Here is a 25,937-nt window from a genome sequence, read left to right as displayed (position 1 = left end):
TTCATTAATCCTTTTAGACTAATACTACTCTGTACTATATTCCTGCATGTTTCTATACATTAACTGTTGTAGTTAAAATTTGTATTATTATTACTCATTTTAGACTAATATTAGATTGTAATGTAATCCTTTATGTTTCTATATATTGTTAACTTTATCACTGTTCATGCTTGGAGCTTTTCTCCCTGGGCTTCTACTGAAAATGGACATATATCCAGCTAGACTAGCCCGGTTAACAAATGTAAAATAAAATAAAAATAAAATAAAATAAGGGAATAACCGAACCCCAGAAGCAGTAAAGGTCAGTACATTTCTTCCACAGTTTACAGAGGATGATAGTTTTGATAGTTTTTTTCATATATCTGAAAGAGTATGTAAATTGTATAATGTTGACCAAGGGCTCTGGGTATGGTTTCTGACCCCGTTACTCCATGGTAAAGCTGTAACTGCCATTTCAAAATCGTGTGATATTGATTGTTTAAACTGTGACAAAGTAAAGAAATGTTTACTTGAGTGTTTTAAGTTAACACCAGAAGCTTGCATAAAAAAAGTATTGTGAGCATAAACTCAAGGCACATGAAAGCTTGTGTGACTATACTGCTGAGTTAAGCATTTATTTTCATAGGTGCATGAGTGGGTGTCAGGTCACCACTGTGGAAGGGCTGGCATACCTTTTGATGAGGGAACAAGCCCTTAGCACGCTGGCTGAGGACATGAGAATCTGGTTGGCAGATCGAGAGTGTAACTCTGCAGATGAGCTGGGGGAAAATAGGGGAGGTCTACTTAGCAAGCAGGGCATCACTACATAGGGAAGGGATACCCAGTGCTGCACACGGATATAAGGGAAACCAAGGTGGACAGCCTAAACCACCCCAACAGAGTCCAGTAATGGGGAAGCCACTTGTTCAGGTACACAGCCAGAATCACGGGCTAAATGTTTTAAATGTAACCAGTGGGGCCATGTATCATATAAATGTCCATGGAGGCAAAGTGAGGAACAAAAGGTGGGGGAGCCAGGAATTGGGAATAACAGTATGCCAGGGGAAGTTGTCTGGAGACAATGGGGGTACCAAACTACCACTAAAGTTTACATCTGATCTTAGTGGATGGAAAACAGGCCACTGCTAAGAGAGACACAGCCTCTGACACAACCATTGTGAAGCCAGAAGTGGTTAAAGAGGAACAGTACTTGCTTGGACAGTCCACTCCAGCCAGAGTTTTAGGACGGACCACATTCCAAATGTCTTTGTCCAGGGTTCACCTTGACTGGGACGGTGGAAAAGGAAGAAAGCAAGTAGGTGTGTTTCAGAATATCCCTGCAGATGTCTTGATAGGGAATGATTTTGATAATGCAGTACCTTGTGTGCATGCAATTGCACCCACTCAGGCTCGGAGACAGGCATGTGACTCTGGTAGCCTGGGGGGAGATCCAGACAGACCTGAAACCTAAAGCCAGGGCTGGTGAGGTGGCTACCCTGTAGCAGTGAGCCTGAAGGTAAGCCACAGCTGCTGGTAGGTACTGATGTTCCCTTGGACAGAGTGAATGCGAGGACAGAGGTGAGTGGTAGTACCATGCTGACAGTAAGGCACTGCTGTCAGAGGATACCATGCTTCCTATGGAAGGGGGAGCTGGGAAGAGTTACAAAGTTAGAGTTGAGACAGGCTCAGCTCTTGGATCCTACACTAACAGGCTTGAAGGAGGTGGCTAGGGAGGCATCTGATCCTCAAAGAAAGGGGAAGTCTGTATACTGGAACAAAGGGTTACTGTTAATAGAGTGGACCCCTGAGAGAGGGCTAGAGGGTGAGGTAATACAGCAGTTGGTAGTGCCTACAGTCTACCATCTGGCACTTCGAGTCATAGCCCATGACATTCTTTTTACAGGTCATATGGGCATAAAGCATACCAAGAGACATATAATGAAACACTTCTAGTGATGTGGGATTGCAAGGGATGTAACAGGGTACTGCAGGACCTGTTAGCAGTGCCAAAAGATAGGCAAGGCAGGAGAAAAGGTCAAATCTCATTTGATGCCTTTGCCTGTGAGTCAGAAGCCATTTCAGAGGGTAGCAATGGATATTGTGGGTCCCTGAGTACGACCAGGTTCAACACGGAAGAAGTATATCCTGGTGGTAAGTACATTATGCTACTAGATACCCTGAAGTAGTAGCTCTGTCCTCCGAGGCAGAGAAAGCGGTAAATGCTTTGTTAGAGATTTTCAGCAGGGTAGGGTTCCCGAGTGAAACACTGACTGAAGGAGGTGCCAATTTTATGCCAGACCTGATGACTTGGAGGCACTGTGGGGTGAAGCACCTAAAGATCACCCCCTACCATCCCTACACTAACAGTCTTGTGGAAAGGTTAAACTCTACACTAAAGACCATGTTATGGGCATTTGCAGACCAGTTTAAGAGAGTGGGACAAATGTTATCCACATCTGCTGTTTACATACAGAGAGGTACCCCAGGAATCCACAGGTGTTTCATCCATTGAGTTGCTGTATGAGCATAGGGTGAGGGGGCCTTTAGATTTGATTCATGGTGAGTGGGCATAGGGTGAGGGGACCTTTAGATTTCATTCATAATGAGTGGGAGGGTAACTGTGAATCTCAAAATAAGTCTATTGTGGCATATGTCCTGAACCGGAGCTTGTGGGCTTGGGCCAGGAGAAGCAAGAGCCCAACAGAAGAAAAAGGTCTGGTATGACAGGCATGCTTCAGCCCAAGAGTATGCTGTGGGGTGGCAGGTTATGGTTCTCATTCCTATCAGAAACAGTACGCTGCAGGCAGCTTGGGAGGGTGCCTTCAAAGTGGTAAGGAAGGTCAGTAATGTTAACTACATGGTAGAACTGCTAGGCAAGAGGCAGGGACACAAATTGTACCATGTTAACATGATGAAACCTTACCATGATAGGGAAGCCCCAGTGTTGAGTATTTGCAGTGGATGGCAGGACGAGTCTGAGGGGGATCTGGTGACTGATCTCCTCAGTGAGGCTCAGACTGACACCTCAGTGGAAGGGGTAGCAATGTCCCAGCAGCTATCCCCTACCCAGATTAAGAAAGCCAAGCAGTGTTACAGGAGTTTGGGGGCATGTTCACTAGGAAACCTGGTTGCACCCACCTGGTGCAGCACCACATGGCTGCAGGACCCCAAAGACCTATAAAGCAGGCCTCTTACAGGGTGCCTGAGTGAGTCAGACAAACTTGGAGGGAGGAGATACAGGAACTGGGGGCAAGTTCACTGGGAAAAATGGGTGAACCCACCTGGTGCAGCATCACATGGCTGCAGAACCCCAAAGACCTATAAAGCAGGCCTCTTACAGGGTGCCTGAGTGAGTCAGACAGACTCGGAGGGAGGAGATACAGGAACTGGGGGCAAGTTTACTGAAAAAAATGGGTGAACCCACCTGGTGCAGCACCATATGACTAAAGGACCCCAAATACCTATCAACCAGGCCTCTTACAGAGTGCCTGAGTGAATCAGACAGACCCTAAGGGAGAAGATACAGGAAATGTTGGAACTGGGGGTAATCCAGGAGTCCAGCAGTCCATCAGCCTCCCCAATGGTGCTCGTACCAAAGAAAGATGGCAGCAACAGGTTCTGTGTGGACTACAGGAAACTAAATAGTCACAGAGAGTTAGATGCTTACCCCATGCATAGGAAGTCTTAGAGCAGCTGGGTAGGACTAAGTAAATGACCACCACTGATCGGACCAAGGGCTACTGGCAGTTGCCCTTGACTCCCACCGCTAAAGGGAGGTCACCTTTGTGATTCCTTTCAGATTATATGAGTTCATAAAAATACCCTTTGGGATGAAAAGTACCCCAGCAACCTTCCAGAGGCTAGTAGATTGTATCCTAGCAGGAGCAGGAAATTATGCCCTTGCTTACCTGGATGATATTGCCATTTACAGCCATTCCCAGCTTGAGCACCTTCAGCATGCCAGGGAGGTCCTAAACAGACTGCAAAGGGCAGGATTGACCATTAATCCCAGTAAGTGTCAGATGGGAATGGCAGAGGTCTCCTGTCTGGGACAGAATGTGTGGAGTGATAAGATCAGGCTAGAACCTGCCAAAGTGGAAGCCATTCAGGTGTGGCCTGCCCCTGTTACCAAAATGTAGGTGAGGGCATTCTTGCAGACAGTGGGGTACTATAGAAAGTTTGTTCCCAATTATAGTACAATAGCTGCTCCCATCACAGACCTGATGAGGAAAAACAGCCCAGACAAGGTAGTGTGGACTCCAGCCTGGGAGCAGGCATTCCAAAAGCTTAAAGGGACTTTGGAAGGACCACCTGTGTTAGCCAGTCCAGATTACAGAAAATAATTTGTTGTGCAGGTGGATGCTTCGAACCATGGGCTGGGGGCTGTACTCAGCCAGGTTTCCTTACAGGAGGAAGAGCACCCGTGGTATATCTCAGCCGTAGACTCCAACCTAGGGAAGAATGTTATGCAGCAGTAGAAAAAGAATGTCTAGCCATAGTTTGGACACTGCAGAAACTTTGACCCTATATGTATGGAAGGAAATTCACTGTAGTTACAGACCGCAATCCTTTAACATGGCTACATCAAGCCAGCCAGCAAAATGCCAAGTTACTAAGGTGGAGCCTAGGGTTGCAGGCATATGATATGACAGTGCAGCACCATAGTGGGGTTAGCAATGCCAATGTAGATGGGTTCTCAAGACAGGATATGGGTTAATGCACTCCCAGACAGCAGATTTCTCTCGAGCAACGTTTCTGAAGGGTTACTTGAAAAGCTAGCTTGAGTCTTCAAAAGGGGGAGAGATGTGATGATGTGTGGTATTGCCAGCGATGCCAGGAAACGTAGGGAAGTGGATGTGCAACATATACCCACACAGCTAGCTGGAATTTTGTAAAGAATTATATGTTGTTTATATCAAACTGATTTGTACAGATGCTCGTGTTGAAAAATGTATTTGTAAAGCTGCTTGTGTTAAATATGTACCAACAGTATGCCCTGCTGGAAAGAAAAAAATGTACATGCACTATGGTAACAGCTGCAAATGTATATGTTTTAACAGAGAATACTGGAAGAGAAGAGGTCAATTTCAAACTTTAAAAGAGTAAGAAATTAAATGACTCTGTCTAAGCCATGCAGATTTTATCTCACAGTTTTGAATGAAGCCAGAGATGCAATGTCTGTGAGAAGTATGGTATATTAGCTCCAGTAGGAATTGTGAAAGTGTTTTATAGCTTTATGACTTCCATGAGCTGCAACAGATCTTAGCAAAGCTGTGTGTGTTACTGACAAAAAGGTGATAAATCCTGGCAGTTTCTAGCAAAAGGGGGGGGGGGTTTGCATGGGAACCAGAAGTCAGATGACCAGATGTATGTGATGTCATTCTGGAATCCTTCACTAAAATAATGTTTAATACTAAGTGAGACTGAAGTCTCAGTGCAGCACTCTGTTTCAGAAACCTGCCATAGAAGGATCACTCAGCTACTTCATCTTGTCTTGTTGCCTTGCTCTAGTAAGTAGCAAGGGAATAATAATTCTTTGGATCAGTCAGGAAAATATAGTGAGATTAGTTAAGTATTGTTTTACTGTAACTGTTTGAACCTGACCACTTGTTATTTTTAATATTTCACGTGATTGAAACTCTGGTGTTTACTGTAAATAAATATTTTGTATTTTCATGTTCTTTTATTATTTATTATTAAATATATTTAAACTCTTCATTGTGTCTGGTCCTTTAGAGAATATTTTAATCTCTGAGAATACTCATATCTGTTTGGTGACTCTATGGCCAAGCCTTACTGCATTGGTCAAACTACCTCACTCAGTGTAATTGGGTACCATTGTAACAGCCTTAGAGTAGCTGGCTTGGGAGTGGCTGGTGGCAGTAGCTACCGTATAGTCTGGTCAGAAAAGAGCATAACTAGTAAACCTGTGCCAGCCTTTCCCAGGTGTGTGTGTGTGTGTGACTCTGTGTGTGCAAATCAAATCTCAAAGAGTTTGTCATCTGCTTGGAGCAGGGACATGAAGCACTGGTTTCACAGACAGAGTGGTGGAGGACTTGGCTAAGGACTTAACTCTGCATCTGTGCCAGTGGGAAGCCTTATTTGGAGACCTGTGGATAGACAGAGAGAGAAACCCAGACCATGGGCTGTGTGTTCCCTATGAGCTCTTAAGGGAAATTGTACTTGATGCAGAGAGCTGCATCTAGAAATACTGTGTGTACCCATTTTTTTGTTCCAAGTGCACATCCCTCTCCAGTGCCAGTGGTGAGGATTCAGACTCCTTGATTATTGGCTCAGAGTGGGGACATCACACTATTTATGAAGACTCCATGATATCTATATCTACTACATTTATCTACACAGCTGCCTGAAGAGAAAATATCACTTATTAAATCTTAGCAAAATTAACAAAAAAAAAATCCTGTTTGGTCCTTCTGCTAGACGCAAACCATGTCCATCAAACCGGTCCACTTCTTCATCTTCAGAAGTCAACAAGAACATGTCATCTTTTTAAATATTTGAATGTTTAGTTCAACCCAATCTCTCATTAAACAAAAATATTTAATAGCATATGATTCTGTTGAAAATTTACATGGCATCCTAGAGGATGTATGTCACACAATAAGTGTACTCTTACCTAGATTAAGGCATTATCTAAATACTGGCAATGCCTACGAGCACTGACTTAGAAATGTATTTAGCTTCATACTTCTGTTTCCAAGGTGGCAACATCGCTCTGAAAAACTCGTAAGAAATAGTTTCCCAAGCAAAACAGAGCAGACCTTCTGCTGCATACACTATTATCTGTATTGAAATGCAGTAATCTAAGAACTTCCTATCACTAATTCACAAGTTAGTATAGAGAGCAACACGATATCCTCGGAGATCATACTCCAACAGGACCTTCAAAAAGCAGCCAACAAACTCATACAGAGCCCCATGCTTGGACCCAAAACAAGACATAAGGCAATCCTGATTAAAGCTAAATTAATTTTGTATTTAAAAGGAATATGTGTATGCCACTATTACTCACTTCTCCTATTACCTAAAGCTACAAATGAACAGTTCAGAAGCATCAGAATTGCATTGAATCTCCTCTTTAGCTATACCATTAACTTTAAGTACTTACTTTTATGCATGTCACAAAATCAGTACACATACAGGTAAAATAACTTATAAATTATACGCATCACTACCCAATACGACCCCTAACAGGGAAAAGCCAAAAGACACAACAACTACCCAATACAGAACAGCTTTCTAGGAGTACCATCATACAATATTTTATATACGTAGAACAGTACTGAAATTATAGTCCAGAGAACTTGTTTCTGTAGATTTCTGTACTCACAGTTACTGCATCATTCATTTTTACTGTACTCTGTCACAAGCTGAGCCTGAAAATGGTGCAACTGGATCAATGTTCTACTTCAGTGAAAAAAAATTAGTTTATTCAGTTATTTGTTCTTGTATCTCAGTTACTTCAAGGTGGAAGCTATATCACCTGGTCACACATGGTACCATCACAACTTCAAATCATACACATACTCACACAAAGACATACTCGGAGGCTCTGATCAAAAATTTACCAAAACAGCAGAGGCCACCAAAGCAGACACCCAAGCAACTACCACCTCACGACCCAACACATGCAACACATAGACCACACAGTCAGAGTGTCAAACAGTCACAGCCCTTAAGGCCAAACAAAATGCCAGACACACTTGTCATTGGTGATTCCATAGTCAGACACACTGACGTCCCGCTCACCAGACTGAGTAAAGAGAAGGTCACAGTAAGCTGCCTGTCAGGCGCTAGAATCTGCCACATAACGCAAGCACTCAGGTCTCTCAACAGCAGGTACAAGTACGACTCAGTCATTGTCCACGCTGGTGTCAACGACCTGAGACGTACCTCCTTGGACTACATGAAAAGGGACATAGAGGAGCTCTCTGATTATGTAGCCCAGGCAGGCATGACCCTGACCTTGAGCAGTATCCTACCTTCACCTAGAATGATGCCACAATACAGTGATAAGATGATCAGCTTTAATAATTGGCTTAAATTCTGGTGTCATTCAAAGGGGATCCAATATCTGTCTGCCTGGGATGACATGCTGGACAAGCCACGCTGCTTCGCAAGGGACGGCTTGCACCTGTCACCCCTGGGCTTCCGGATATTGGCAAAGGCTCTTGCCACCCCCATAGTGCCTTTTTTAGGCAAGGCTCAAATTCTAAACCTACCACCCTAGAACACCAAAAAGGAAACAAACTAAGGGTAATGCTGCTCAATGCCAGAAATCTCAATCTCAAGATGCACGCACTCGAGGCCCTTCTCAATATGGAGAACATCGATGTCTGTGCTGTGACAGAAACCTGGTTCAAGGCTCCTGAGAGCACCCCAGCACTAACAGGTTTCACCTCATATCATGCGTTCCGGCCCCAAAATCCAGACAACACCAAGAAAGGAGGGGGGGTGTCCATATTCATAAAGGACACCCACACCTCAAGGTTGGTGGCAACGCATGATGCATCGGAGACCATCCAGGTGCAATTAACCATAGGCAAGACTGCTCTGCAATTTGTAGCATGTTACAGGCCACCCTCTCAAACTCAGGAACCTCACATGGCCTTCCTGAAAACATTGGAAGGGATAAATGTATCTCCAAACACCATCATACTAGGTGACTTCAACTACCCTAATATAGACTGGGAACACTACTCAAGCCCGAACACTCTAACCCAAAGATTCCTGGAGTTCATAAACTCAAATGCCATGGAACAACTAGTCACCATCCCCACAAGAGGAGAAAACATACTTGATCTCATCATCACGAACATGGGATCAAAATGTTCAACACCGAAGTATACCCCTCACTGGTGAGATCAGATCATAAACTAATCTCGCTGGAGGTCCTCATCCCGCCCCACCTGAAACAAAAAAGACCACAGTGAAAACTTCTCAAAAGCCGATTTCACACTTCTAAAACTAGTGTGGTCTCCTTTAAGGCCCCTGAGCCAGTGGTAAACATTACTCAAACCGCTGAATCACTTACAAATGCCTTCTACCAGCACCTACAGGACTGCATGGATCAGGCAATCCCAAACAAAACTAAGACTCTCTGTACCAAAGGCAAGCGTCCAGTCTGGTGGACCCCAGCCATAAACAAGCTCTACAACAAAAGGAGGAAGCTACTACAAGATAGAGCAAAATCCTTGAAAGGTAAGACACCTTTGATCATTATAAGTAAAAACTAAGAGCTCTCATAAAATCATCCAAGGCAAATTTTGAGAGAAAAATCGCCAAGGACTCTAAAGAGAATCATAAGGCCTTCTTTAGCTATGTTAGAAACCTAGGAGGAAACTCCCAGATATGCTCAGAATTAGTTCAAAATGATGTGAAAATTACTGAACCTACACACATTGCCAACATACTGGCTGACAGGTTCAGTGCAAACTTCTCCCCAAAAGGAGAGATATCTATTCCAGAGGATTGTAGCCCCCAAACATCTCCAACGCCCAGGTGAGAACTGCCCTCACTAAGGCAAAAAACACAGCATCCATGGGACGGGATGGTGTCCCCGGCTGTGTGCTTCATGAACTCAACGAGGAATTAAACCCACAGTTAGGACAGCTGTTTAATCTTAGCCTCACCTCAGGATACGCACCAAGGAGTGGCGCCGCGGCGACTGTGGTCCCACTTCATAAGGGCGGTGCCTCCACAGACCCTGGAAATTACCGCCCCATTAGCTTGACAAGCCTTATCTGCAAAGCCATGGAGAGGATCATAATGGAACTCATAAATAAAGACATAGGGAACTTGCAGACTTTGGATCCAACTCAGTTTGGCTTTGTCAAAGGCAGACCCTGCCTCTTAAACTTGGTTGACTTTTTCGAGACAGTCACCAAGGCCATTGATGAGGGAAAGGCAGTCCATACAGCCTACCTTGACCTGGCAAAGGCCTTCGACACAATACCCCACTCAGGTATCATCGAAAAACTCATCAGCTTGAATGTAAACCCATACATCACAAGATGGGTTGCAAACTGGCTAAGTGACAGAACCCACAGGGTCAGAGTTGCTGGAGCCATGTCAGACTCAAAGCCTGTCACAAGTGGTGTCCCACAGGGCTCAGTCCTGGGTCCACTCTTGTTCGGCATCTACTTTTCTGAAGTACAAGCAAACACAGGAGGGTTATGGCTGACAAAGTTTGCAGATGACTGCAAACTGGGCGCCATAGTCGAAAACACATCTGACACAGATATCCTCCAGAAGGGCCTCACAGAAACGGATAACTGGTGCCAGAGCCATGGCCTGAAGTTAAACGCCAAAAAATGCATAGTCATACCCTTCGGGAAAAACAAGGTTACCCCTAGCTACCATATAGGTGGCAATCCATCAGAGATCTGGGGACCCAGGTTGACAGTAGCCTTTCGTTTGACACTCATGTTGCTAAAGTAGTTAGGAAAACCTTCTATATCACCCACCTGATCATGAAGGGATTCACATCTAGATCAAGGGAGGTCATCGTCCCCCTGTACTCATCACTTATTAGACCTATGATTGAGTACAATGCCCCGTTCGGAATGTATCTGACCAGACACCTGCTGCAGCTTGAAAGGCCCCAAAAGTTCCTCACCAAAAGGATAAAGGGTCTCAAAAATATGTCTTATGCTGCCCGACTGAAAGAACTCCAGCTCTATTCAGTCTCATACCGCTTGCTCAGAGGTGACCTGTGCCTGACATATAAGGCCATGTCAAACCCAGATTTGATGAATATGCTTCACCTCAAAAATCTAGATCCCTCAGAACCACAAGGGCGGAGACTTAAACCTTGACACGGTTATAAATAGAACGTGCTGGAGGGACAGATTCATCACCCAGAGACTCCCTATGCTGTGGAACAAAATCCCGGTACATGTGAGGCAGAGCACCTCTCTGGCCTTGTTCAAGAGGAATCTTGACCAATGGATGGGAGATTGCAGATATACCCCAGGGATTACTTCAGTGTCACTGCTTGACAGAGGCACAGCAAAATGATAGGCATAGTTTTTATTCAAACTAAAGGGGTGGCGAAAGCCACATAACTATGGGCTAGGCTTATAAATGCCCTTGGGCAGATAGCCTAGTATGAACCTATGAACCTATGACTTACTGTGACCTGGTATTACTAGCATAAACAAACTGCAAGGCCTTTCTCCAGAGACTATTCTACTAAATGTATCTGCTAAATTTACTTCACACCCTGTGCACAAAAAAACACATCCTTACCGTACAGTACATTTATCAGGCCTGGTACCCTAAGCCTATTACTCTGATATTAGCGTCTCACCCTATAAACGTTACAATCCACACCATAATTTTGCTTACAAACCCACTGAAGGAATATTTTCAGATAACTTGTCATCAGTCAAAATTATCCAAGTTACTTATGTATGCAGTAATTTTGTGATACACACTACTGCAATACTATACGAAAGAACTTGTTCATATTCTGAATGTGCATATACTGGTATTCTAAGTATGACCACGGCAGTGGCAGAAATCTAAATAGACCAGTTTCACTATCAGTAAAAATGAGGTTGCGGTCACTGTTTAGCTAATGGTTTACTATTAAAATAGGAGGCACAATTGCTCTACAATTAGACTTCACCATATCTTTCTAAATCCGAGTAATGAAAATCATGTTGACTCTTAAATATCATAGCAGAGAATCAGAAAAAGAAACAGTTCCTTATTTTCACAATAGAAGTGCTTACTACAACAGAGTATCTCGGCCCTTATCTGAATATTTTGTGAACTTAAGCAAGTTACTTAACCAGACATTGCTCCCAGCCAAGTCACCCTCGAAAACGGACAGTGTCCACTGCGTCTGTCCGGTTAGCAAAGTGATAGTAGACCCTGTCTTGTTAGTGACAAGGAATGTTTGTTTAAACTTAGTGTAGTATGTATTTAGTAAGGTATGTATGACCCAGTCATAACTCTCAGCCTTCCATCCCCAAAATGTGGCATGCTCAGTATCAGCTCCAACTAGGAAACTTACACAATGGCTAAATTTATTACATCGTATTTATAAAAACGTTCTCTGATTAATTACCATGGTTCTGTATTATGCACCGTTGATATTAGGTAAAAAAATCATAACCTCGAATGCACAGGAGACCCTTTCCATGAGGCACATGGACTTTTAATTTTTGATTCAAAATGATTTATGTTACTCTTACTGAATTAACACTCGACATGTTATGATCCCATTAACCTGACTTTGAGGAAACCCGATTAATCAAAGTGTAAGAGTCAATAGGGAGCGAATCGTCAGTTGGCAGTGTAGTGTGTAATAATGCCATGCAAGTACATTAAATCACAGCTGAGGTGAACGAGTCTTACAATAATGCTTCGTTGTTCTGTTAATTTCAGGATTATTGCCTTATGACTTTTATTTTCCCGGACAGACTTTGTCTCAAACCTAAAAAAGATAAAGCTTGCATCAGAAAATAACCACATAAAACCAAGTTGCCAAAAAGAGAACACAATACAAACAATCTGCTTAGTCTATGCGCCAAAATATAAACTTCCAACAATACGAGTCGATGAAAAATACGAGGTTACTCTGGTAAACGAATTTTTGAATTACCCAATACTTTTGCGAGTTGAAAGGAATTCTGGGAATCGTAGTGAAACAAAGGTGGTGGGTCTCTTGGAACTTACAGCTTGGTGACAGAGATGTAAACTGGAAGTCATGTACATAGTTTTTGGAAGGGTTGCAACTTATTATTAGGTTTTATGAGAAGATAGCATTGGATTGGTGTCCAGTTTTATTAAACATCTTCAGCTTATTAGCCGTGAAAACGCCACTGAACCTAAACCATATTTCAGAACTACTTACCTCGATTTTTGAATAACAGAGGAGACTCTTAATCTGAATTTAAAACGTATACACTGCGACCACTCGGTATTTGATCATTAATATATGCCCCTAACTCAACTGTTGCGTGCATTGACACTAAATTGCAGTGGAAAAATGAATAAGTAATGTTATGACACTCCTTGCAGAAAGGAAGCCACGTCTAACATCTATAAATCTGGCAAATTTAAAATATTGACAGCGAGAGGGCCTACGATCCGTATTCACAAGCAGAGGATAGGATATTTAAGGGTCCTAACTATATCATAATACATGCAAAACAGTTTTCGGGGATTCATTACTGCGCTTACAGAGACCAAAAAAATTCTGCAAATCTTATTCTCGGACAACCGCAATACCCAACAATAACCAAGCTCCGCCCATTAGTACCACTGTAACATTGCCTGCTGGAGTGTTGTTATGCAAGGCGTGCGTCAAAAGGAAAATAAGTAGTCACGTCCACGGAATATTTGTTGTACTTAGAAAAAGTATTCCGTTTTCATTTATATAATGTAATACCTCATATATTCTGTTTTAGAAATGACAAACTATTACTAATCATAGCGGTGCAATCGACTGTTCAGATGTGTTTGGAATACCTGCTAGTTTGTTCTCCGTTTGCTCACTGCTCCAAAAATTATAAATTGTTTTTACAAGGTATAAATAAATAGAACCAGCGTATCGAAAATGCTACTAATTTGGGCTTTTTCCCGATTATTTATTTTTTGAGTTGTCCTTAACTCTGGAGGTAAAAGTTGAGACCCGCATACCTCTCAACCTCGTAGAGGAAGAAATCTGGACAAAGACATAAAGTCAGACAAAGGCCAAAAATAGGGGCATTTTTTAAATATTGCTCTTAAAAACTTGGAAAGTTGACAGAATAACATGTTTTTCATTAGCATGATTTGTGTTTCTTCCTACTTTATTTTGCTTTTGCATCATCTTAATAGTACTCAGTTGTATTTATTACTACTTGGTGTAACTCATTCTAAGTCTTTTAGTTTAAGCACTTGGGCTTCAAACCAGTTGTTTTACATTAAGAAGGTTTGTGGTCTGCACTGTAGTGGCAGAACAGGTAGCTTACATCTTTCTAAGTTGGGAACTGCTGATTGAGGGCTCAGTGTCTGTTATTCTAAAAGTGTATTAATTCTGTTTTAAGCACTTGGGCTTCAGGCCAGTTATTTTACATTGAGGGTTCGTGGTCTGCACTCTTGTGGGAGGAGAGGCTGTACAAAGCCCTTCTGAGTTGGAAATTTCTGGTTGAAGGCTTATAGTGCCTGCATATTTGAACTGCTTCTTACTGAAATTGGTACACCTTGTTTGCTGTAGCATAGACTAGATCCAGGCCTGCTGAATCTAGCTTTGTTTGTATGCTTGTTTGTTTGCTTGTTATTTCCCTGAAACGCTAATTCCACCCAAAACGCAGCTTTTCAGCACTTCTGTGGATCCCTAGTGATATATGCATTGCTTACTGTACTTATTTCCTTGTTTCACTTGAAAGAAAGTTACTGTTTGTCGTTTTTGCATTTAAGTTACTTGGCACTTGTTCACTAAGTCAGCACTAAAAATTAAAAGCACTACACCCTCACAAACTCCCCTTGAGTACATTGTTCCCCATTGGCCCTTTTTTCAATTATAAATTAATTCCCAATACTATTCTAGCATGTCCAAAGGTCAGTTGTCAATCTCCTCTCTGGTCCATCTGGTGAATCTGGGAATCTTGAGGCAATGTTACAACTGCCTCATGTACACAGACAACCCTCTCATCCTCCCAACAAATTCCAACACATGTGAGAGATGCAACCATATAGCCAAACTGGAGGCTAAGCTCTCTCAACTCAGTACTGGCGTAACCAGTCAGGAGGAGAAGGAAACCACACTCACTACGATTCCAGTCTCACATAGACCTACCACGACAGCAAACCAAACACATAAACACACAAAAACATACTCGGAGGCTCTAAATAAAAATCTGCCTAAGCAGCAGAGACCTCCAAAGCAGACACCCAAGCAACCGCTACCCCAAAACAAAACACGTGCAACACATAGCTCACAAAGCCAGTGTGCCAAACAGTCACAGCCCTTAAGGCTAAACAACACACCTGATACTATCGTCAGGCACACTGACTGACGCTCACCAGACTGAACAAGGAGAAGGTCATGGTGAGCTGCCTGTCGGGTGCTAGGATCCGCCACATAACACAAGCACTCAGGTCACTCCAAGGCAAGTACAAATAAGACTCGGTCATTGTCCATGCTGGTGTGAATGACCTGAGACGTACCTCCCTGGACTACATGAAAAGAGACATAGAGGAGCTCTCTGAGCATGTAGCCCAGGCCGGTATAACCCTGACCTTGAGTAGCATCTTACCCTCACCAAGAATGATGCCACAATATGAAGACAAGATGATCAATTTCAACAATTGGCTTAAGTATTGGTGTCATTCAAAGGGGATCCAATGCCTGTCAGTCTGGGATGACATGCTCGACAAGCCACGATGCTTCGCTAGGGATGGCTTGCACCTGTCACCCCTGGGCTTTTGGATATTGGCAAAGGCTCTTGCTTCCCCCATAGTCCCTTTTTTAGGCAAGGCTCAAAAGACAAACCCACCTCCATAAGTATGACAACGAATAAAAAACTAATAGTAATGCTACTCAATGCCAGAAGTCTAAACCTCCAGATGCATGAACTCGAAACTCTCCTTAGCATGGAGAACATCGATATCTGTGCAGTAACAGAAACCTGGTTCAAGGCTCCCGAGAGCACCCCAGCACTACCAGGTTATACCTCATACCATGCTTTTTGGCCCCAAAACTTGGACCGAACCACAAAAGGAGGGGGGAGTATCAGTATTCGTCAAAGATACCCACACCTCCAGGTTGGTGGCACAGCACGAAGCATCAGAGACTATCCATGTGCAACTAACAGTGGGTAAAACTGCCTTCCAGTTTATAGCCTGCTACAGACCATCTTCCCAAACCCAGGAACCCCACTCGGCCTTCCTGAGAACACTGGAAAATATGAAGGTCTCTCCAAACACCATTATATTGGGCGACTTCAACTACCCAAACATAGACTGGGAGCATTACTCTAGCTCCAACACCCTAGCCCAAAGGTTCCTAGAATTTATAAACTCAAATACTGTGGAACAACTTGTTACCACTCCCACAAGAGGGAAAAACGTACTGGACCTGATCATCACCAACATGGGAACTCTATGCTCCAGACCAGAAGTGTATCCCTCACTGGTAAGATCAGACCATAAACTAATCTCACTGGATATTCACATCCCGACCCCACCCCCTGCCCAGAAAACCACAGTGAAAAACTTCTCTAAAGCAAATTTCACACTCCTCAAAACCGAGGTGGAATCCTTCAAAGCTCCCAAGCCTGTGGAAAATACAGCCTAGACTGCAGAATCCTTTATAAACGCATTCTATGAACACCTTCAGGAATGCATGGATCATGCAATCCCAAATAAAACCAAGACCCAATCCTCCAAAGGCAGACGTCCTGTCTGGTGGACCCCAGCCATAAACAACCTATACAATAGAAGGAAGAAGCTACTACATGATAGAGCAAAATCCCAAAAAGGGAAGGCATCTCTGATCAGTATTAGCAAAAAACTACGGGCACTCATAAAATCGTCTAAGGCCAGCTTCGAGAGAAAAATTGCACAGGACACTAAGGATAATCACAAGGCTTTCTTTAGTTATGTTAGGAACCTGGGTGGGAATTCCCAGATATGCTCAGAATTAATCCAAAAATGACAAAAAATACATCGAACCCACAGACATTGCCAACATCCTAGCTGACAGGTTCAGCGCAAACTTCTTCCCCCCCTCCCCACCAAAAGGGCAAATATCTATCCCAGCAGAGTGCTGCCCCCCTGACATCTCAGATGCTCAGGTAAGAGCCTCCCTCTCCAAAGCAAAAAACACAGCATCAATGGGACCAGACTGTGTCCCGGGCTGCTTCCTACATGAACTCCAAAAAGAGCTAAACCCAAACATAAAACTACTGTTCAATCTCAGCCTTACTACAGGATATGTACCCAAAGAGTGGCGTACAGCAACAGTGGTCCCTCTCCACAAAGGTGGTGCCTCAATGGATCCTGGAACTATCGCCCCATAAGCCTGACTAGCTTGGTCTGCAAAGCTATGGAAAGGATCATCATGGACCTCATAAATAAAGATATTGGGGACCTACAGACACTGGATCCTACCCAGTTCAGCTTTGTTAAGGGCAGATCCTGCCCCTTAAACCTGGTTGATTTCTTTGAAACAGTCACCAAGGCCATTGATGAGGGGAAGGTGGTCCACACAGCCTACCTAGACCGCGCAAAAGCCTTCGATACAATACCCCACTCGGGCATTATAGATAAGCTCACCAGCTTAAATATAAACCCCTATGTCACTAGATGGGTTGCAAACTGGCTCAAGGACAGAACCCACATGGTTAGAATTGCTGGAGCCATGTCAGACTCCAAACCAGTTACAAGTGGCATCCCACAAGGCTCAGTCCTCGGACCTCTCTTGTTCGGTATATATTTCTCGGAGGTACAGGCCAACACGGAAGGACTGTGGCTGACCAAGTTTGCAGATGACTGCAAACTGGGCACCATAATCGACTCTCCAGCCGACACAAGCATCCTCCAAAAGGGCCTCATAAAAACAGACAACTGGTGCCAGAGCCATGGCCTCAAGCTAAACGCCAAAAAGTGTATAGTCATCCCCTTTGTCCAAAACAAAGTGCCCACAAATTACCACATAGGTGGTAATCCATTAAGTACAGAAGAAGTAATTAGGGACCTGGGGACCCAAGTTGATAGCAATCTCTCATTTGACAACTACGTGGCCAAAGTGGTTAGAAAAACATTTTATATAGCCCACCTAATCATGAAGGGATTCACATCTAGATCAGGGGAGGTCATCGTGCCTCTTTACTCATCCCTCATCAGGCCCATAATTGAGTACAATGCCCCTTTTGGGATGTACCTTGCCAGACACCTGCAGCAACTGGAAAGACTCCAAAAGTACCTCACCAAGAGGATCAAAGGGCTCAAACAGATGCCATATGCTGCCCGGTTAAAGAAACTCCAGCTCTACTCAGTGGCATACCGCCTGCTCAGAGGCAATCTGTGCCTGACATATAAAACCATGTCCAACCCGGAATTAATGGACATGCTACACCTCAGAAAATCCAAATCCCATTGAGCTACGCGCTCGAGAGACTTGAACCTCAGCACTGAAATAAATAGGACATGCTGGAGGGACAGATTCATAACCCAGAGGCTCCCTTCACTCTGGAATAAAATCCCAGTCCAAGTTAGGCAGAGTCCCTCACTGACTCTCTTCAAAAGGAATCTTGATGAGTGGATGGGAGATCGTAGGTTTACCCCGGGTATCACCTCTGTGTCACTGTTAGACAGAGGTACAGTATACTAACCTCGAAAAAGGACATAGCAAAATAAATTTAAAATGGGTGGCGAAAGCCAAACACACTCTGACTAGGCTTATAAATGCCCTAGGGCAGATTGCCTGGTATGAACCTATGAATTTTCTGAAGGGTATGATGTCTGAAACTCAAATGTCTATCATTATTTTCTAGCTTCAGTCTTTAATGATTTGCCACTAATTTGCCAGAAAACCACAATTTTATGAAAAATGGATGAAAATATATGGCAAAAATCTGGACATTCTGCAAAAATCTGTACAGTTGATAAGGTATGTGGAAATAATATTCTGTGAATCTGTGTATTTGCAGGTGTGTACGTGTGGCTCTTAATGTATTTGTGATTGTGGACGCCACATACCTCTTAACTTCTTAGCACTAGAAATCTAGTCAAATCCTAAAATAATGGAAGGACAAAGGCCCAAAAACATGGCCAGATTTAAAAAAAATGCTCTTAGAAACTTAAAAAGTTGCTAGAATAACATGATTTGTGTTAATGTGCATGTTCAAAAGCATATGGTGTCTGAAACTCAAAAGTATGTTATTATTTAATTACTTTGGCAGAAAAAGTACATTTAATGAGGAACAGACTAAAAATATGAGGCAAAAATCTGTACAGTTGAGAGGTATGGCCCAGTGTCTATATGTTGTCTGTGGCAGTGTGTTTCTGTGTCTGAGTGGTTATGGAGTTGTAACATTTTGCTTTGCATTTTTATCACATGTACACCTCTCAACTGTACAGATTTTCGCAGAATGCCCAGGTTTTTGACTCCTATTTTTCCTCTGTTTCTGTACTTCTGCGGTGGTGCAGTGGTAGCATTGTTAACCTCACAGCAAGAGGTTCTCCTGTTCGATTCTCAGCTTGGGTTGGGAGTGCCTTCTGTGTGGAGTCTGCATGTCCTCCCCGCGGTCAAGTGGGCGTTCGAAAGACATGCATTGAATGGGCGTGGCTTCGTTGAAGGTTGGGCATCAGGCTGGCAATTCGACACCATAAAAAAAAAACTGCCAATCATTAGCGGACCGGAGTTCCGCTGTGGCGACCCCTAACCGGGAAAAGCTGAAAGACAAACAACAACATTTTTTGTCTGCTTCTCATAAAATTGTGTTTTTCTGGTAAATCACTGAGGACTGAAGTTAGACAATAATGGCAAACATTTGACTTTCAAACTTCATATTCTTCATAAAAAGTCATGCTAATGCAAAACCTGTTATTCTGTTTTTGGGCCTTCGATCCCACATTATTTGTGGCTTTGACCAGATTTCTTGCGATAACAGGTTGAGAGGTATGGATGGAACAAATATTTTAACAACTTTTAAGTACCTAAACTGTACTTCCCTGACTGTTTTTGTCATGTTGGTTGGTTGGAGGTACCAAGGGGGCTCTGTGACATGTTGTATAATACTTTATAGAAACACAGATAACATACAGTATTTTAAAATAATTACAAAAAGTAGCATTTGGTAGACTTTTTCCTTCTAATTGTGGGATCAAATAAAAGCAGGGGACACTGTAACAATTTGGGAGGGCTTCCAGGGAGCCTTTAGGGTGCCAGTTGAAGACAGGGAATTAATTATACAGCGTCTTAAAATAGAAATATAATAAAGAGAAAATGAATGCTTGCTTACTTGAAGTCAGATTGGCTTTTACGATGCCTGTCTGATAAAGTCTTCAGAAATCCAGACATAGGAAATAAGGGTAGCATGACCAGAAAGTATAAAATTCTTATAATCTCAACAGTTTAGAGGACAAACAACTTCAAACATGTGAGAAAGGGAGCTTTCCTTGAGTATCACATCTGAAGAATGGACAGAGATTTTAGTTTTACTGCAACAAAGTCCAGATGCTACTATTTCATTTGCTATCAGTGTTTATTACGTACTTTAAACTCCATCTAGGGTTTGGGAAGATGCTTTCAGAGGCCCACAGATGTGATGCTGGGAGTTATGGGATTGGAAGCATATATTCTTGAATTGCCCATCTCTAGAGTCATTTAAAAAACACACTTCAAGAGCAGTCTAATACAGTATACCAGCAACATGTTGCTTTTACCCCCTCTGTATTTTCTGGTATACTTAATCCTGCCAGGCATATGTAGGGCACATGAATGCACATGTAATAACACTTTTTAGTCAGCCAAAAGGTTAAGACATTGTGAAGAAAAAGTTGCCCCCCCCCCCAATACTGAGTTACTAAAAGTTTTGATGCAGGACCTACATGAGGAAAAAAAGATTTTGGAGAAATGGTCAAACTGGAGGTAAAGTTGCAGTGCAATAGGTTCCTTATTTATACTGAGGAACAAGGTGAATAACATAATACACCTGATATGTTAATCTTTTGTCATAAAAGTTGAATGAAAGCCATTATCTATCTACATATGTATACATTTAATACTATTAAATGAGTTCTGCTAGGGTCACTGTTATAAATGATTGTAACTTTTATTTGAACATTTTTGCCCACTAAATGGGTTTTTGTTAAAAAATGATTTCTTTAAAAAATCCAGCATTTAGTATTATAAATGTTTTTTCTCTAGTTGGAGTTGTGATGTTTTGCATTTTAGGAGACAGAACACCCATTTACTTATTTATTTATATATTTTTAATGGGGTAGGTGGACTGACTGCAAGATCATTTCAACCATGACCCAGGCTGTCTCAGCAGCGCTGTGATACAAACGTGCAGAACAAAACATGAATACGGAATATAGTAACACCTTTAAAGGCTGACAGTCTAGTACTTTTATAAGCACTACATCCAAGCTTAACTACTTTAACTGAAGTTGTGACTTGAGAGGGCTAGCAAAGTTGTGATATTGTGTTTTGCATCTTGTAGGAATGGAAGATAACAATGATTTTATTTATGCCTTGCTTGACATCACTGAATCTGCATACTAAAAGCTTTTCTTTTCTGTCTTTGAACTGCAGTGGTTTGACAGCAGTTTTGACAGCCCCCAATACAATTTAATTAGCACAGCAGCAAAGATGTTGGTTCACTGCAAGCCACATGCACTTTTTCACTTGAATGTAAACATTATATGCATATCTAAGGTCTATTTATAGAATTGGCAGTTCCCTTACACATGTGGGCAATGTTCAGTGTATGAATCTCGCAAACTCAGAGCCTCCTAAGAGACTTCTTTTGAGTTTGCCAACTGTAACTGGAAAAGTAAATACCTTTTATTTCCAAAGTAGTCATCCAATCAAACAGAGAATAAATTTTGGAGAAAATGCTGGTTTACTGCAGGACACATGGACTTAGTCACTTAAGCACAATAATGCGCACATACCTAAGGGCAGTTCAGTGGATTGTTAATTCACTTAATGTACTTGAGAAGAAACCAAAGTGCTCAGCAAAAGAACATGCAGCTATAGGTATATCTTGTCTACCATAATATTCTGCTTACTATGTGGTTGTTAAGGCACGTTACCTACAGTGTCTACTCCCTATCCTAGAAGATATAATTCCTTTAATTTTGTTTAATGGACGACACAAAAAGGATAAGTGATAACCAGGTTTTTGTGATGAAATCATGCAGTGCCTGGCGTTACTGCAACAATATTGTTGTTAAGTACCTGCTCTAGTGCTGTGGCTGAACAGAATATCAGATTGCTTGAATTTCTGTTTTCATTGCATAATGCCCCCTAGCTTAGATTTGTTAATCATTATGAAAATGATTGAGAATGACTGGAAAACTTTGTATCTCCTGAAATAAATAAAACAGTAGGTGAAAAACCTAAATATGCCTATAAGAATAACCATAATGTAAAATAAATGTCATGTTATAAGGGTGAAACTTTTGTGAATATAGAAAGAAAATTAAGTTTTCCTTGTTTTAACTGTAGTGTATGTAATTATGTGAAGAATAGGTTTATTGTAGTCATCAGAGAGCAGAAATGGAATATAGCTTAATTGACCTATCCATCTGGATTACTGCTGGGGTCACTTAATTTACTACATTTAATTGGTATTGTCATTATTATGTATATGGTTGTTTCCACGATTTCGGTACTTAGTGAGGTATATGCAAAAAGGGGGCATAATTTTAAATGATATTTCAATGTTATGAGTATTTCAATAAGGGAGGAATAAAGGGGAATATAACTTCTTTGGTCCTTGAGGAGATACCACACCACTTAATTTGTAGAAAGTAGTAGAATGTTCTAACCGGAGACATAGTGGTTGAAGAAGTGTTTTGACATATACAACCACATCCTTGATTACTTTGTCAGATTTATTTAAGTGGGATGTTTTCTTGTTCAGTGTGCAGTAGTGTTGCTAAAAATATGAAACAAACTGCTGCATTTCTTGGTGTTGACAGTGATCCCATGACTGACACACCAATCATTTGTTTGTTCTAGTCCTTGCTTGAGAATTTGAGTAGCACAATGGAATTTGCTAACTGCTCCAAGTTTGCAGTTCTCAGCAAACATGGTTAGACATTATCCCTTCATATCAGCTTTCTTGTCAGAGAAGTGTGTGTCAAAGAGGAATGGAGTTGGAAGTGTGTGTGGCACCCAGTTATTGTTATCCACTTTAATAAAATGTTGATGTTCTCTATGATGGATGTGTTGTATTTGCCTTACATCTTTCATTTGTGCAGATTAATTAATTTTAAGAAAAAGAAATCCCATGCTGAGATATCAGTAGGCATGTTAAATTTGACCAATGCCTCTTCTGCAAAACTGACACTACAAATGCATCCATGCTGTGAAAATGCAAACAGGTTTCATGCATAAATGTTTGCTGGCTTATCCCGTGCTTGTTTGTAAATCAGTATAATTTCTCCTGCCTGTTCTTGCACAGATACCCGAAAAAGCACTGCATGCTTAGCAGTTTTAAGAACATAAATAATCTCCACAGTATCATAGCATATAGCCACTCATTTCCGTAAGGTATAGTAAGAAATAGTACATACATCCCCAAATAACTCCCCGTACAGGATGGCGTAATCTGTTGTCATTCTAACTCATGGCAATGAACTCAATAAAGGCAATAAAGTTCAGCTTAGTGTCTGATAGAATTACACATTCAAAATCTTGCTTTTTTTTTGCAAGAACACACAAAAAACACTCAACAACTTCTTATAAATATTGAAGCTGTTATATGGTCCATGGCACGTAAAGTCTGTATTACCATAAATAGTTAATAGGCATGCAGTCCATTGAGGAGCGTAACCCAGATTCTCACCTGTCCCAAAGCACTGCCTGGCCTGATTTGCTCAGGGTCACAGCATATTCCTTTGGCACCACAAGTAGCTTATCAAGAAGTCAGAGCTTTAGTCCTCTGCACTAACTGCTGCTCTGGAAATGATTTTGCAAATTACTGTATTGTTATAATATTTTCAAAATTTTCAGTCAAACCTTTTAAACAGTCCCATATACACAGACAAAATTCTGAAAAAAAATGTCATTGACTACAGTACTAACTGTACTGTGTTGAAGTGGCTAACCAAATCGTATCAACTTGTTAACTCTGCACTTACTGTTCAGAAAGACTGGGTCATACTTCAAATAATCCAAGCACTGTCATGCAGTTTTAAAATGAGAAGGGTAAAAAAAACAGACAAATCACATATGCATCACTCCATATACAGAAATTACAATGGCAATGCTATTTTTTTCACAGACATACAAGTGAGAACAATTATTACATTGTTTAAATATAGTTGAAGTAATACCAATGTTACCTGCTAGCCTTTAGCTGCTGTGTTAAGTGAGTGAGGTAGGAAACAGATATCAGTTTCGACTTCTAAGAGAGCAACATGTAATAAGACACCGCCAGCTGCATCCCATCGAAGCATATGAAAACACATACGTACTCGCATGCTCATGCTACTTTCACATAATGCTCATGAGCAGGCTTAAATTTCAGCCCACTTGGCAGTTTATGAGCCTTGGTATTTCATGCCTCCAACTCCTTAAGACAGTAAGGAAAGTGGGCACGTTCACTACACAGTGAAAGCTACAGCAAGGGCAAATGAACATTCAAAAATAGCAGTTGTATCAGAAGTATTTTTGGATTTGAAGTTCATGTCAATGTAGAAGCAGGATTTCTTTTCAGTTTTTCCGCTTGGTGTTTATTATTTTTATTATATCTTTAAAACACGCCAACTTCTCATATATGAAAATAGTAAACTGAGTAATGACAGTTATTCAACAGGATAAGTTATTGTCTTTTAAAGAAGTCTGCATGTACACAACAGCAGCAAAAAGAAAGCTGAAATAACATGTAAATAACTTAAAGATCATTTTATTTTACTGACACCAATGCCTTTGTCTTTAAAATTGAGACTCTATCTATCTGTCTGAAGAAATACAACTCTGACCCAAACCACCGACTGTGGTACAAATAAATCACAAGGCAAGAAAGTTAAAACTTTTATTCCTTCTTTCTCTTCTCTAGCGCCTCGTGTAACCACCTTCAAAGAGTAACAAAAGTAACAACCAAAAACACATCTTTATATACGTATTCCACAAATTCACATCAATTATACAATAAATTAATAAAAATTTAAAGCAGACATTTCCAATTTAAATCATTATTAAGGCCATTAGGCACTAATGTCTTATATTTTAAAATATATATGCTTTCTTTATACTTTAACTTATGTTTCAATAAATTTTCATCTCCACAGAAACATTTCACTGTTTCCAAAACAGTACCTTTTAATTTAGAAGCATCACTATCATGTAACATTTTAAAATGCAGGGAAATTGTTTTATCCTCCCTTTTATTTCTAACATCCCTTATATGTTCCATGAATCTGATACAAAATTCTCTCTTAGTTTCTCCTATGTAAAATAAGGCACAGGGGCATCTGAAGGCATAAGCAACTCCTTTACTCCTACAAGAATAAACTTCTCTAGGTTCAAAATTCGTCCCATTTATACTATAAAAGGCTTTCTCTACCTGTTTACAAATACTGCATTTAATGTTCCCTTAAAAGTTAAAGAAGAAGGTATAACCACCACTGGTAAACTAAACTTCCCATGTACCACCATATCCTTCAAATTCCTTCCCCTTTTATAAGAAAATAGGGGTTTAGGTGGTAAAATTCTTGCCAAATACCTATCTCCAATTAAATAATTCCAATAATATTCCACTAAAGTTCTCATTTCCTCACTTTTAATGTTGTAAACAGACACATAATACATAGTATCTGTCTTATTCTGAGTAACAAAATTTTCTTTAGTAGGCTTAGGACCCTGGAATGTCCCCATATATGCCCTACTATCAATACTCCCCACACATCCAAATACCTCTTTCCAAACTCTATTCTCAGCCTCTTTCAAAGCATCAGGATCGTACCCCCTTCTCACAAACATGTTACTAGTTTGTTTCAATTCCCTCATTAACACATCCTTATCACTACACAATCTAGAAATGCGATGTAACTCCCCGTATGGTAAAGCTTTCAAAACATGGGGAGGGTGACAACTAGAAGCATGGAGGTACTGATTCCCATCAATAAACTTCCTATGAACAGTATGGGAAATATTACCATCAAGATTTCCCTCCAAAATTAAATCCAAATAAACCACCCTATTCCCTTTCTGTAATCCATCAAACGATAAACCAAACGGGTTATTGTGCATTTCT

The 25,937-nt window shown here is 41.4% G+C and overlaps 1 protein-coding gene across 2 annotated transcripts in view; it reads right to left on the bottom strand.

The window, feature by feature from the left end:
* SLC41A3 (solute carrier family 41 member 3) overlaps window positions 1–24,075 on the bottom strand; it is a 1,429,505-nt gene extending 1,405,430 nt beyond the window's left edge. Inside the window, exon 1 of one of the 2 annotated variants that reach the window (XM_044078408.1) lies at window positions 24,025–24,075. The gene's annotated coding sequence lies outside the window, so the exon portion shown is untranslated. Of the gene's footprint in view, window positions 1–12,865; window positions 13,239–24,024 lie in introns of those variants that run through there. The other variant, XM_044078407.1, reaches the window with a different exon arrangement.
* Window positions 24,076–25,937: the final 1,862 nt, after the last annotated feature.

Source organism: Protopterus annectens, chromosome 7.part0 (genome assembly GCF_019279795.1).
Source record: "Protopterus annectens isolate FY-2018-M chromosome 7.part0, PAN1.0, whole genome shotgun sequence".
Classification (NCBI taxonomy): domain Eukaryota; kingdom Metazoa; phylum Chordata; order Ceratodontiformes; family Protopteridae; genus Protopterus; species Protopterus annectens.
This window is presented reverse-complemented; position numbering and strand designations above follow the sequence as displayed.